Source organism: Chaetodon auriga, chromosome 20 (genome assembly GCF_051107435.1).
Source record: "Chaetodon auriga isolate fChaAug3 chromosome 20, fChaAug3.hap1, whole genome shotgun sequence".
Lineage (NCBI taxonomy): Eukaryota > Metazoa > Chordata > Actinopteri > Chaetodontiformes > Chaetodontidae > Chaetodon > Chaetodon auriga.
In genome coordinates this window covers 15,864,308-15,879,742 of record NC_135093.1, presented here as the reverse complement: position 1 = coordinate 15,879,742, position 15,435 = coordinate 15,864,308, and positions in this window count along the sequence as shown.

Sequence of the window (15,435 nt, the reverse complement as noted above, 5' to 3'; positions counted from 1 at the left end):
CACTGCTTGGTATGCATTATGTTAAAAATTCCCTTTTAAAGCACACACTCCCTCTGTATGTCCCTATTACAATAATGAGCCCTTTGTAAGGCCATTGCATATTTATCTCTATTTATTTATACATGCTCGAGGTGGGCCTGAAAATTGTCTGTTCCATTTTACAAGCAATGTGATGGTTCATTAAAAGTTCATCGAAAACATTGAACACAATCATATAACATTAAAGCTGAAATAGAACTGAGTGCCAGCGCGCCATTACAGAACACCAAGACAATTATTGAACGACGTTCGACGAAATTCAATTAAATCCGCAGCAGGATTCAAACCCAAGTCCTTCTGATTTTTTTCTTCCCTTTTCTCCCCTTCACCCGTCTTTTAAGGACTACTGTTCCCCGGCGTGAGTTGTATCAAGGGCAGCCAAACAAACAGTTTGTGAGTTTTAGCATTCTTGTGAGCAGCTCTCCACACAACAGCGGGACACAGTAAAGTTGGTCAGCTTGCTGAGGAGTTGGTGGTGTTCACTCTGGCTGCTAATGACTCTTCCATTACACATTACTGGACTATTTAAAAATGATGAACTGACAGAAATGAACTACACTCAGCAAACTCATTTTGTTGTCTGCACTGACCTCTCTGACAAACACATTGTGTTTTCTCTGACTGCTTCCCGATAAAAGCCATCATGTTCACTGGCTGAACTCGCAGCAGAAGGAAATGTTGTGTCAGCATTAGCAGTAAGTTCATGCAGCTCTGATAGAGCTGTGCGAGAGTGAACAGTAAACGGTGAGGCAATGAGATCGTTGTTCGTACTGTTGAACCCCGATCTTCCGGCTGACTGTTTTAAGGCCTGGAGTCTCTCTGAACAGATTGTACATGACCAAACTCCAGCAGCCTGCTGGTGAACATAGTGGAGCATTTAGCAGCTAAAAGAGTCGGTGGAGAATAAAACAGAGCTAAAAGGAGAGCGAACACTGGACTGGCCTTTGCCCAATGGACGCAAACTCCAAATGAATGCTACTGTTGCTCTGTGTCTGAGGCATGTGCCAGTAGGTAACTATTAACCACATCAGCTACATAGAGTGATAATATGTCAGTGTTTGCAGTTTGCTGGAACGCCCTCAAGTGTCCAGAAGTTATTACTAGTTTAAATAAGTCATACTCCACTCTTCAACTTCACCAAGTGTCCTGTTAGTTTATCTCTGTGTAATGATCCTCCATCCATGGCCACACCCCGAACCCCGGACAGAGTGTTTGATAAAAGTAAGAAGGTGACTTGGTCTGCTGAGGTTTCTACGGTACTTTCATCAGCTGTGGTGAAATGTTTTAAACAAGGGTACATCAACCAGGCAACTAGGACACTGTAACACACACAGACACACACACACACACACACACACACACACACACACACACACACACACACACACACACCCAGCCTGCCTCTTTCATGTTCTACATGTATTGACTATGTGACCGTCGTTCTATTCGTCTGTCTGCTCCTCTGTAGTGTCCCCAGCCCACAACTCTGCTTCCCCCCCGCCTCTCTCCTGCATGCCAGCACAGAGGAATCCCCCCAGACACCATCCTAATTACGCCATAAAAATCAGCGAAGTGAAGGAATAATGGAGAATAACCTCATCATGTCATCCTGCTTTAATGCCTCATAAGGCTAGTACCAGTGATAATTATGGCAAATTAACTAGACTGAAGCAGAGAGAGGCATAATGTATATACATACTAAGTATGTACTGTTAGTACTGGGGGGAGCTGAATATGGCAGCCACGTATACCTCCTGTTATGCAATCAAAATATGCTGAATGCTTCAAATACTCTAACTCACACTGGTTTGGGCCAGATGGTTTTATAGAATCTGTTTTTCGGATTCAATTGCTCAAATCTTCTGCAACATTACAATTAACCGCTGAGATCTGGGACTGTGCTGAAGTTCAGCGGGATAATACCCATACAGCTGTGTCATGTTCCGGGTTCATCATCGCTGCTGGTGCAGATCTGCAGCCATTTCAGGCAAGAAAGCATCTCAGTCATGGCTCACACACAGCCCTTTCATCTGCTCCATTATCTTTACAGACCAGGACCAGATCCTTGGGCTGCAAGACAAGCGAGGAAACATCTGTGTAACAACACAGTTTGATGCTCGATATTTCCTTCTCTGGTTTTGTCCGCCATGTAGAGCCTCTTAGGAAATTAATACAACAGGCAATTCATGTTTTGTATTTTAACAAATACTGCCTTTTTTCAGTTATTTTTTGGTTTGTTTTGCCCTTAGTTAACGTCTTCAGTTTTTCACAAATGCTTATGTCACTCTGTCTGTTGGATGTGTAAATAGGTAATTGTTACTAACATGTCCCCCCTACACACACATGTTCAACCCGGCAGCACAGAAGATCTATACTAAGGCACAGCGAAGTTGACCTTTGACCTTTTGTTTTGTGGCCACGGTGACCGTTGACCTTTGGCTGCCAAATTCTAATCAGTTCATCAATTAGTTAGACGTTAGTATGACATTTTGCCTTAATTAGCGAATGAAGTCTTGAGTAATGGCCAATAATGTGCTTTGTGTGGTCATGGTGACCTTTGACCTTCGACCACCAAATTCTAATCAGTTCATTCTTGAGTCTTCCACAAAGGTGATTTAGATCATCTGGCCTGGTCATCTGTTTCCTTTACCCGTGGTGATGTCTCATTGTGCCAGGATGTCTCTGTTATGTCTACAACATAACATGTTCTAATATTTTGCATTAATTGTTTACTGGGGAAACAGCTCCACGTGAAGCCAATCTTTGCAAAGTGTGACTTCTATTTGCCTTTTCTCAGCAGGGTTTTTATTACTTGCTCCGTAACCAGCCCGTGCTGCCCTAATTACTGTGATAAAATATTAATCTAATAATCTGAGTTAGTGAGTCTTGCAGCTTTTAGGGCTGTGATGAATCACTGCATGTGCATTAACAGTCTATGATCATAAATCATCATTAGCGAGTATCAACAAAGAGAAAGTGTTTGACTAAATCTGTCAGCACCATTTATAACTCGGGCAATTATTCTGCTCAGATGTCTTCAGAATCGCTGTGGCTTGTGGCTGCTCGTCGCCTTTTTGCTGTGCGAGCTTTTGCGCACGGGTTAACGTGGACGTGTGTTGTATTTATGAGAGCCGGAGAGATATGTCTGTCCCTTCTCAGCTTTGAACTGCTCCCACCACTGAGCTGAAGGGTCAGCCGTGTGCAGGAATGCCCAGGGGCCATGGATACGAAGGCCACTGCATCTGAGACCTGTGATTGAAAATACCTGCTCTTTGTAGTTTGCAGGAGAGGTGGCTCAGGGTGGGAGGAACCTTTGAAAATGGTCTTGGCAGTTGATATGCACCTATAGAGAATATTGCATCCCTCAGCTGGAGTGCCTCTGTACTGTGGTGAAGGTCAAGAGTGAGGCCAGGCAGGGACAGGAAAATGTCAGGCTGAGGAACAACAATAGTGTCGCCTCTGACAGTTTTATAGTTGCAGAACTTAAGGTGGAGGGCTATGGTAAGTGTTAAGGGATTTCTCTGTGTAGGAAATATGCGGCTTGAAAATGGCTGTCAGTGTTGCAGACAGAGCTGTAGAAATGCCAGACTCCATCTGCTTTTGACAGTTTAAATCTATCCTACTGTATTTGCCAGGTATTTACTGCTGCTTATCTCTAATATCACTTTCCGTCTTGAATGGAAGCTAATGAAGCCCAAACGCTCTGTATCTCTGTGTCATTTCATCAGATTTCCTCAAGAGGCTGTAATTATCACCTTAAGGTTTCAACACAGAGAGAAGGAGCATCAGAGGAAGCGTCGCTCTGCCAGGATCACTTCAATTTTAATTCAGGTTTGACCTTTAATCTCTGACAGATAAAAGTCTTTCAGAAATTAAAATGTCAGCAGGCATGCCCGGGTTGTCTAAAGTCTAACTCCTTTTCTTGCTCATCTCATTTTAATAAGGAAAAGTGACAACTGTGAAAGAATTCAGCACATTTGATGACAACTAGTACTTAAATTGGACCAACTCTCACCAGCGTGTAGTACTAATACTTCTGAGTTTTGCCCATGAGTACATGTACTTCTAATTACATTAAGACAGCATGCATGAGTTCATAAAAAAGACATCTTCGTAGCCCTTCTGGATTTGAGCCAAGGTTTGAACTTTGCTCTCTAGATCTCTTTTTCATGTTTTACTAAATGATTTCTCTCACTTTTTCGTGGGAACAACCAAATGCAACACTGTGAGGAGAGACTGCCTGCAAATGTGTCCCATTATCCTTTTCTTTAAACAACGTCACATCCACCCCCTCCCTTTGACAGCCAGCTTTTCACTCCACCTTTAAGTGTGGCTGCTGTGAACAGCTATAAACACTTGTGCCTTTTGACGAGGTCAAACAACGCACCTTACAAATGGCTACTTTTTGGGCATAACCCAATGCTAAGAGTCATGCTGGCAGCTCTGTGAGGCTCTACTTATGAAGAGCTGTGTTTTAATCCAACATAACATGCTTGCAATGACAGTGTTAAAATGTATAATGGCTGCTACCTGGAGCTGATGGAATGTCATTAGTTTTGCAGGTATTTGGTCATAAACCAAAGTCAGTTATAACTTTGACCTCATGGCGATGCTGGGGGGGAATTAAGGGTGTCACCAAAGCTGGTTCGTTCTCTTGGCAACATGAATGCCTGTAAAAGATTTCATACAATCTGTCCAACAGTTGAGATATTTCACTCTAAAGTGATGGACTGACTGTCACCTGGCACATCGACATTTCATACAACCGCAATTCTAGTGTGGCTAAAAAAATGTTCCCCAATTCATTTATTCATTACTGACATATTGATGCAACTCGAAGTTTAGTTAGTCAAACATCCTCCTGTTGGTGTAAGAACAGTCTATACTGTGTCCACTGGACCGCTGCCTTTTATCTTGATTAAGTGATTCACTGTTGTTAGAGCAGGCAGCAAACTGGTTTACTGGGTTAATTGGTTCATCAGAGTCATATGACAAGTAGAGTGGGCCATGGTCATTTATCACGCCTACAAGTAAATTACCCACCTGGTGGCTATGGTTACCACAGCCATCTACTCTACAGTAATTGATCAGTCACCGCTGCCTCCCTTACAATGACTTTTCCTGACACAGACTGTAACTGTAATTAATGAAGCAGACATTAAGTGCTTCCCAGAGTTCTGCACTGAGGCTGTTGCTTTAGCAAAGCTGTGGGAAATGTTTCATCTCATCCATTTGGCTGCAAATAATAATCTGTTTACATGAGTTGCTGTCATCCGGTTCCGATACACTACAAGCTGTTCTCTGTCCATCAATGAGCTTTACACACAGAAACCATAGCGGTATTGTGTGGCAGGATTATCCTATACAGTTTGTAAAGGCTGCATTGAAACCTGCCTTAAACAGCCACTAATCCCCATACAGAATTTTATTATTAATGGATTTTACTGTTAAATGTCATATTATGGTGTACTTAGCTGCTGTTTAATAGGATTCTGTGAAAAATAGAAATGTTGTAAATTTCTGTAATTTTTGAGCATACATTCAATTTAAAGCTGTTTTTTTGGGGGGGGGTTTTTGTACTTCGGGTAGTGGAGGATGAACTCTGATATCTTATCATCTTTTAAAGTTGCTGTGCATGTTAGAAAAACAGTTTATTGACACATCCAGCAAACACAGAGCATCGTTGGTAGGCCACCTGGCCAAAGTTTTCTTTAACTATTTCACAGCCAGGGAGGCTGGTCGATAGAGCCAGAGGAGGTTGCTCTTCCTCATTTTTGGAAGGCAAGAGGGAGATTAAAATATAAAATTATATGAATTAATAATATTAAAATCACTAAAATTCTGGCAAAATACTTTAACAGCGGGGCAGACAAAAGGAAACGTATTTTATTTGGGCTTTTTTTAGTCCAGGTTACCTATTTTCAGATTCATGGTTCCCATTTTTCACTGAGCAATAGCTACTTGAGTTAGCCAATATAACATCTTGTTGTAGTCGCCCTGAAGGACTTCAGGATTTGGATTTGGGGGCACGGCAGTGGAAGGATGCCGTCGGGGAGCGGATGGAGAGCTCTGCTCTGCTGGCACAGCCTCAGGCCTCACTGCCTCAGCTGTCCAGGCTGGACCCACGGCGCGACTACAGTGGCGTGGAGGATGTTCGCTTTACTTTACTCTTCTCGAAAGCCACAGACATTCAAAAATAACTGTGCATCACGATGACACAGACTGCACCGCAGCAGAGAACTTTGACTGCACACCGCCCAGCTTCTTGCACTAGTGAAGGAGTGAAGAGGCCAAATGGATTTCTCCAGATTCCTGGACAATGATTTCGATGTGAAAGACTGTGTGAACGTCACCTTCAAGGACACACACGCACACACACACACACACACACACACACACACACACACACACACACACACACACACACACACCTGCAGTTGGTCATCCCAAGACGTCAGAGGACGAGTGGTTAAAGTGAACTAACGACAGCTGGAACAGTTTGTGGGACGTCTTCTTTCAACTGAAACAAGTGTCCCTCTTCTCTCTTGCTGTCACTCAGTTGATGAGGCTAAATCTTTAAAACAAATTCTAGCTGTTGACTGCATTGTATTCCACATAGTGAGAGCTGTTTATAATGTTTTGTCCAGCCGATTAGTGACAGTGAGGGTAGATTTAAATACTAGAAACACCTCTTACTATAATGTAGTACAAGTCAACAACACACACAGCCTCCAAAATGGCCATAAATATGATGTGTTGGTTTCAGACCCAATTGCAGTCCCACCAGTACACGGAAGTCACCTTCACTGGCTTTGAGATAGATAAGCCATGGTACAGATCAATGCCCCGTTCAGAACTGTGGAGAGTCTCTTGAAATGTTTGGCGAACCAAACATTCAACAGTCACAGACAAGGAGAGATCCAGGAAGTGCACGGCAAAACACTTAGACAATAAAGTTGAATCAACACCTCTCGAAAAAACTGTACTTTATAACCTTCAAAGCAGGCTTTACTGAATTGCTGTAGCAATAGACCCTATTAGCTCAGAAACTGGCTCAAAATACATGTTATTGTTAGATTTTGTGTTCATCATATAGACACAACGTCTATATGATGGACCTGTATGTTTACATCCTTAAAAAATACTCTGTTTTCTGCATTAGGCCTGTGTTTTACTGCTGAATCTTTCATTAAAAATCAGAAGGAAGAGCCAAGAGAAGTAGCCAACTAGTGTAAAAAAGCTCTCTCCAGTTATTTGAGTCACCAGTCACAACTGATTTCCACCACTTTTAACATTTCTCCACCAATTCCTGATGAAAAATATCTGTCTCTTTAGCAGCTAAATGCTCCGCTATGTTCAGCAGCTGGTCGCCGACTGTGTCTGTCCACTGTTGGACATACTGGACATACATCTGATGAGAGCAGTGATATCAGGACAGCAGATTTGGGCCCTAAAATCAAAATCAGTGAGCTGAAAGATGAATGCACAGAAAGCGAATGGAGTCACGGAGACAGATGTACTTTCTGTGGTGTGAACTGAGGTGAAGACACATCTGTTTGAGTTCAGATATTTTTAACTTGAGCGAAAAAGTGTTGGTTATCCCGAGTTGTTGGCGACGCTTCATGAATGCACAAGTTGTGAACTCAGTCTCTTTGAGCCGTCTCCGTCTCTCTCATGCACACACACACACAGATATTTGTTCCGCACACAGACTCAGTGTGCGGAACAAATATCTCTGTCGTCAATCCATTGACTGTTTGTGGCCAAAAGACACATACAGCAAAAACACTCGGTCAACTTTGTGTGAATAAAGTGAGACAAACAAAATCTCTGTTCTCTATCTGAACAAACTTTGTTGTGCTCATTCTTTTTAATGCGATTTGTCTGGAAAAACAAGGTCCACACGATCACAACTATAGAATTACAGTAGGAACAAACAGACCGCTCACACGTGCAGCTCGTTTTCTATTCTGTCAGTGTTTTTCTCAAGGGGGCAACTCAAAATGTAAGAAATTGCACAAAAACAGTACCTAAAGCACATACTTATCAAACGACACATTCCTTGATTGATGAATTCCTGATAAATTCCTATTTAATTCTGATAAAACACATCTTTCATATTCTGTCACACTGCATCTTATTGCCAGAACGCTGTCTGACAAGGAGCTTAGCTGGAGATTAATTTACTTGACAGCCTCCTCTACAGGGAACTGGATTTCAGACTTAGATCGTTGGCCAAACTTGCACATCAGAACTTTTTAACACAAAAAATAAGCCCGTCCACACGAGCAGTGACAGCACGCATCATTCAAGAGAGATCAAGAGTAGGCAACCCTCGTTCAGCCACGGCCTGGCTAGAACCTGTCAGGAACACTGTTTATCACATGCTGAATTCTCTAAGCCATGTATTTCTGTCTATAAATGCACTGGACCTTGTTGTGATTTATGTTTGCTCCGATACTCAGTTAGACATAGGGCAACGTTTTCAGACAGATGGACCATTTCCTTCATCATGGATTGGACTATTCCGAATGTGAAGTCTGAGGTTTTGCTGAGCCGTATTGGCTATACAGTCAAATCCATATCTGGGGCCACATCCACACATATATTCAGGAGCTTATCTTAGCACGAGGAGCAGGGGCGGGGCGTGCGGACAGGCAAGCCAAGCAGTTGCTTGGAGCCCCCGGCCACTACAGGGGCACGGGTGGGGTGGGGGCCCCAGGGATTTCTTGCTTGGAGCCCCAAGAAGCCCTAGCAATGCCACTGACTAGGAGTCTGCCTAAATGGCACTAAATTTATTATTTTATTCACAACTATACAGTCACCACCTCAGCCACACCCCCAGCACAGCCATGGTCGCAAAATCTTCAGCGGATCTGATGTGGAAACATGGCGGACGGTGCCTGCTCAGGCCTGTGAGAGCTGACCAGTCAGAGCAGACTGGGCTTTTTGGGAGGAAGGTCTTCAAGAAACAGGCACTAAAATGGTGATGGAGTGGTTCAAACAGAAGGCCGATAGAGGTGCTGCAGCAACGGACTATGAGCAAAATAAGGTATTTTTTAGAGCAGTGGTTATCAACTGGTCTGGCTTCGGGATCCATCACCACATAATGAGAAGCCGTGACCCAAATTGAGGAAAAATGATGGCACTCCGCTGCATAGAAATAAAAAAAAGCACATAATTTTTTTATTAAGTTTTTTTTTTTTGCCCAGGCAAAGGCCCACGACTCACTGAAAACAGGTCCTGCCAGTTGAGAATCACTGCTCTAGACCAGTGGTTGTCAACTGGTTTGGCTTCGGGACCCATCATCACCCATTAATGACAAGCTGCGACGCGTACAGACGGCATTCCGCTGTATAAAAAATCCCCACTTTTGGGTCACGACCCACCAATTGAGAATTACTCTTTTTGAGCATGTGCAATTTTTTCTAGTAAACGCCCAAAATAACAGCATGAAATGAGCATAATATTTAAAACTAGTCCCACCTTCAATATTTGCATATTTGTGTTTTCTCACCTGTGTTTTTTGCTGTTGTGGAATTGATGAAAATGATCTCTCTATTTGCTATTTGCTTGTGTTTTCTTCAGTTGCAGTTTTCAAAGTCACAGTGCTTACATGGTTCTTGCATGATCACTCTGCAACCTGATACAATTTGGTATATAGTTTGATATTACGCACTTAAAGGATCAATAATGTAATTCCCCACTAAACTGATCGTCTACACCCCTTCGCAGTATATGATTTTTTTTCTCCTGTCTTTTATGGTTGACACATTGTTGTATGTAATTGTAATCGTAAAACTAGTTTGAATTGAGAAAGAAAGTGTATATTCAAATAATAATTTAAAAGAACAAATAGGCATTGTAGAGAGTGAAGGGCAATAATACCGTGCTATCATATTAAATAAAACAAAAGGAAATTATAGAAAAAGTGGTTCCCAGTTTTGAATGAAACATTAAGGCTTGCAAAAATAAACCTATAAACAAGCTTTTAACTCCTTGACACCAGATTTCAACCTTTTTTACGAAGGTTCTTATTCAATAAAACTCCTCCATAATATGAATCAGTTGGTAAGATGAAAGTCTATAATACATGTGCCACATGCTGAGTCCTTCACCCCATTTGGAATTCTAACAGAAATCCACGATTTTCAGAGAGTTCACCAAGTCAGATTCTGAATGAAAACAAAGTCAGAGGAAGGTTCAAATGTGGGCCGATGTGACCCACATGAAAGATTGATTTTATCTGAGTGCAGGTTTTCCAGAGGATTGCCTCAATTGAAGAAATTCAAAGCATGAATGAAAGAGAGCACAAATTATTTAGTACTCCTCCTGGTAAAGCTTTGGTCTGCCTCGCTTCTATCTTCAGTTACATGATAGACTTCACTGCGTATGTGCCGGTCAACACGTCTCTGATACGTGCATTTCCACTGCATGGCAGACGACCCGGAATCACACCACCTTTTTTAAGCTCTACTGCAGGGTCATACATTTCGATCTTCTGCGTGTTTTTCTATAATAGATGAGCACAGGCCTGGGTTTCAGCCTTGTGCAGCATACAATATGATGACAAGATAGAGAATGTTCTCTTGAAAACAGCAGCAGATAGGGAGCTGGCCGCTGTTAACCACCCCACCTGCACCTACCACTGTCAGTGCTTTCTGTTTGCATCTTGTCACCTAAAAACTCCTTTTAAGTGAAGATTGCATTTCATTAGGATGTTGATTATTCACTTAGTTGAACCCCTTGCAGTGGAGTTGGGAGTTTTAGGGCCACTGGTGGTCTGGTGCCCACTTTACCCTTTTGGTAACTCATTCCAACATGGATGCACCGAGTGTATGAGTATATCCTCTTTGATTGAAATGTAAGGTTTTAACACATGTACAGCAGTGCTGTCACACTATTCTGCCTTGCATCATTCACTTTAGATTCATCCTGTGTGTGTGTGATGGGCATTGTACGTACATAACAAATAGCATTCAGCCATACAGAGATGACACCAGTCTCCAGCTCTAACACAGATGGCATCCTTTAAAATCGAATCTGGATTCAAATGTGAGCTCCAAACTGCAGACTGCTCTGTGAATGTGAAATTGGGGAGAAAAGGCATGCTGGGTCAGTTCCCTGGATCCTGTTCCCATCAGTGAAGTGCTGCCAACTAGGCCATTCTCCAAAGCCAAAGCAGCTAAAGACATTTTGAGGCAAACAACTGGGACCTAACCCAGCTTCTCATGTTCCTCTAGTGGAATCATTAAGAAGAATATGCTCTATATACACAACAAAGATCTCTAGCATGTTAGCTTCTAATCCATCAATAACCTGGTGCGCTATTCAGTAGAATGGGCAGAAGATCATTTTATGTAAAATTACAGTAAAGTATGGCTAAATTTTAAGTTTCAATGTTTCAATTTAACATTCTATTGCACAGAGTTTATGCTACACACAAAACAAAAATAATATAAATACATGAAAAAAATATATATATTGTAGAATTAAACTACTATTTATGATGGAGTGCTGAGGATAAATTGAGGAGTCTCACAGCTTGAGGAAAGCTACTCTGTAATCTGGTTGGACAGTGGCAGAGATGTCTGTATCACTTGCAAGACAGTAGCGGAGTGACCAGGCTGTGGTCGGCTGGGTATTGCCCTTGAGTATCCTGTGGCCTCTGCACAGGCACCTCACCTCACGGATATCACTGATGCTCCATCGATAGGTAACAATGATCTTCTGGGCAGTTCTAATCACCTGCTGCAGAGCCCTCCTGTCCTGGGCCGTGCACAGTCCATGCCAATTTGTGATGTTTCCAGTCCTTAAGAAATGTGGTTCTTTCTGAGCTTTCTGTACCAGGGTGGAGATGTGTGATGTCCACACCAGGTTCTCTGCTGCTCATTCCTAGGAACCTATCCACTTCTTTTAAGCTCCTCTGATGTAGACAGGAGTGTGTGTCTTTGGCTTCTTTTGTTTTTTTTAATTAACAACCAGCTCCTTGTTGATGTTGAGCAGTAGGATTCTCGGTGCACAACCCTGCCAATAATGGTGGTGTCATCTGCAAACTTTAGAAGAGAGTTCTCTCCATGTCTGGGGCTGCAGTCACAGCCTTTGGGGGCTCCGGTGCCGAATACCAGAGTGGAGGAGGTGTGACCACCAATCCAAACTGTCTGGGGTCTGTTTGTGAGTAAGTCCAACATGCAGCTGCAGAATGTGGTAGTCAAGCCAAGAGTGCTAAGTTTGCCAGTCAGTTTCAGTCAGCGTGATTGTGTTGAATGCTGAGCTGAAAACAACAAACAGCATCATTACTGTAAACATGAGGTCCGCCTTCCCTCATTTTACCGGAATCTTGCATTCCCTCCACGTGGAACACAGTCTGCCCATCAAGTGCATTAGCTTGATCCAGGGTGCTGTGGAGGAGCTAGGTCTCTGATTTCCCAGTTGCTCATTAGGCCTGAGTCACATCCATTGATTTTCCTGTGATCAGGCATGAGCCAGGAGTAGGCTATGGAAGTAAATAAGGGTCACGAATATTTTGAGCTTGTGACGTTCATAAATAATTTCAAAGCTTGCAGTCTTACATCACCTTTTTGTGTGCATGTGAAAGAAATCTGCATGCACATATCTGAATGTGTGAAAGAAAATGTCACAAATTAAGGTTTGTGAATGCGTAATGAAGTTTTGCAGCTGTAGAAATTTTTGTGCATGTGCAAAAAATTTTTGTGCACACAGATCGAATTTCACATGTGCAGAAAGGTTTTGTAGCTGTCTAAACTGCCCTTTAAAGAATCTGATCTGATGGCCCTGTTAGCAGGAAGACATCATGGACGATGAATTTAAGACCAGTATTCACTCATCTTCGACCTCAATCCACCATCTCCTAAGAGAAATATTTGGCAGGTTTTCTACTGTAGGCTTTTGGAGCTTTTTGTCTCAAAACAGCTGTCTGCTGTTTGTGTCTGTCTGTTCTGGGCACATGAAGTTTATCAGAGCTTGACTGCCAAAAACAGCTGCCTTCTGTGGCTGGAAATGATGTCGATGAGAGAAGAGATTGAAAACCCAGAAGGTAAAAGGTAAAAGAGGCTGAAAGGCTCCACAGAGACAATCTGACGATTTTAGATTGTGAATGATCCTTCAGGCATCCAGAATCTGCTTTTCTTAGACTTTACTCAGAGATTGCCATATATAATGTCCTCTTACCTCTGTTTCCAAACATTGCCTCATTGACTAGCCGACCTGCGCTGCATGAACAAACCAACACAGTGATGAAACCAACTAGGTGGCTATGCTGATTGGACAAATTGCTTCACATGACTCCTCCTTGGATGACACCTCTCTCTTTCCCACTCCCCTGAACACAACATCTCATCTCCACCACAAGCTGATTGGTTCTGCTGATATTGAGCTTCAGGTGATTGTTTTTGCACCACATGATGAAGCTCTCTCTTAGTCCTCTGTGCTTCTCTGTAAAAATAGTCTCTAATGAAGACAGCAGCTGGAAATTATTCACTGTAATTGTACATATCAATAGTGAGAACTTCTGGCAGAGACATACAAGCACCAAGCAGTAATGGTAGTTTTAGCTGTCCAACGTGAGTCCGATTGAATACAATTTCAGGTTCTTTTTTTAAACACTGCATAAAATCTTAAAATATATAAATAGTATTAACTTTTAAAATGGCCTGCTGGCCTAACCGTGATTTTAAGGTATGATCTTTTATGTCAAAAGTAAACTTAGGGACACTGGGTTGGTACTCCCAGGGCTCTTGAACATAAGAGGCGAGCAATCTGATTTGGGAATCATTATCAAGCTGTCCAATCTCACACAGTGATTGGAGAAGCCACTACAGATGACTTAGCAGGAACGGCGGTGATAAAATCAAGACATGCATGTTGACCTGTCGGAGTCAGCAGGAGAGGAAGTGGAGAGACAATCAAATGTGCAGCGTTAATGGTGCCCTCAGTGAAGCTCTTTGCCGCAGATAAATGATTTCTCGCTCCTCTCCATGGTGATGGGATGTCGGTGGTAGCTAGTGGCTTGTCAGGAAGCTCCCCATCTGTGCTCTTAGCACTCTAATGGAGAGAGTGACAAGAAACAGTCTAGATGACGGCTGTTTTTGATTTTAATGAGCGATGAGTGTTCTTCACAGAGGATGTGGGTGTGCTGATATCCTCCTTCACTTTTCTCTTTAAGAGAGAGAAGAGAGTCTAGACACTAATCCCGGAGATACAGTCTTGAAACTCTGTACTATTTCGCTCACGCATGCCAAGACATGTAAATGATCTCATCCGTAGCACAGATCCAGACCATTAGTGATGGCAAAAGAGTTTCTCTATCCTACATGGGGAGAGATGGGTTGTGTTGAGACCGAATAAACACCACGCTCACACTCAACACTTCAGATTACGTGGTTGTCAGATTGTTTCATAGAGTCTGGAACCCCTTGCTGGACGGAAACTTTGTCTGTAAATGACACTCACTTTATGATTAGCTTGGTGCAGAAAGGTGAAAAAGCAGACTGGGCTTGAAGTTCTCTCTCTCTCACATCTTTTTTTCATTCACCATGCATGTCTTTGAGAAGACCCTGCTCTAAAGATGATTCATTGCATCAAGGCTTATGCCCCATTCGGAATGGATTAACATTATAGAGGGAGATGGGGAATGAAATATTCACCGTTCTCCTCAGCGATTTAACCACGTTCTGGGTGGTATTTTAACATTTTGCATTAAAATTACAAATATTAGAATGACAGGATGGTCGAGGTGGACATTCAGCAGGACCAAGACAGAGCCTCCCCCATGGAGAGCTGAAAGGGAGCTGACATCTGAGTCAAAAGTCATGCTCATAACTCAAATCTGAATACACAGACATGAAACACATTATTTTTAACACAACTGTTTTGGCGAACACTATTTAAGGCTTAATTTTTTGGGTTCCCACACAGGCCTATTTATTTGTGCTTACATATTTCCATCTATCAGATTAGCAAAGACACTTGACTTTTTCATTTTCACACAAAATTCAAATTTCACAGTGGATAAAAAAGTTTTTAAAAAGTAGAAGGAAAAGCAACTCTTTCTTCAGCTTTTCAGCAAACACTGGAGAAGAGAAAGTGTCCAGAGACAATTCACAGGGGCTAAAGGCAACAGAAGCTCTTTCTTACCAGGTGCTGGTGAATAGCCATTGTCAGTTGTAGGTAATATGAGATACGAAATACGAGCCATCACCACATCACAGAAACCATATTACCACTTTCTCATCATGCAGAAACAGAATCTGGGAATATTTCTGTCCAAATAGGAGTTCCCCCAGCGCTTGCCAGTGGACACTTTTGGAAAAGACTGTATCTGTTCGAGCTGCGCTTGAGGACTTAACCAGAAAAGTGAATTCCATTGACGTTTTT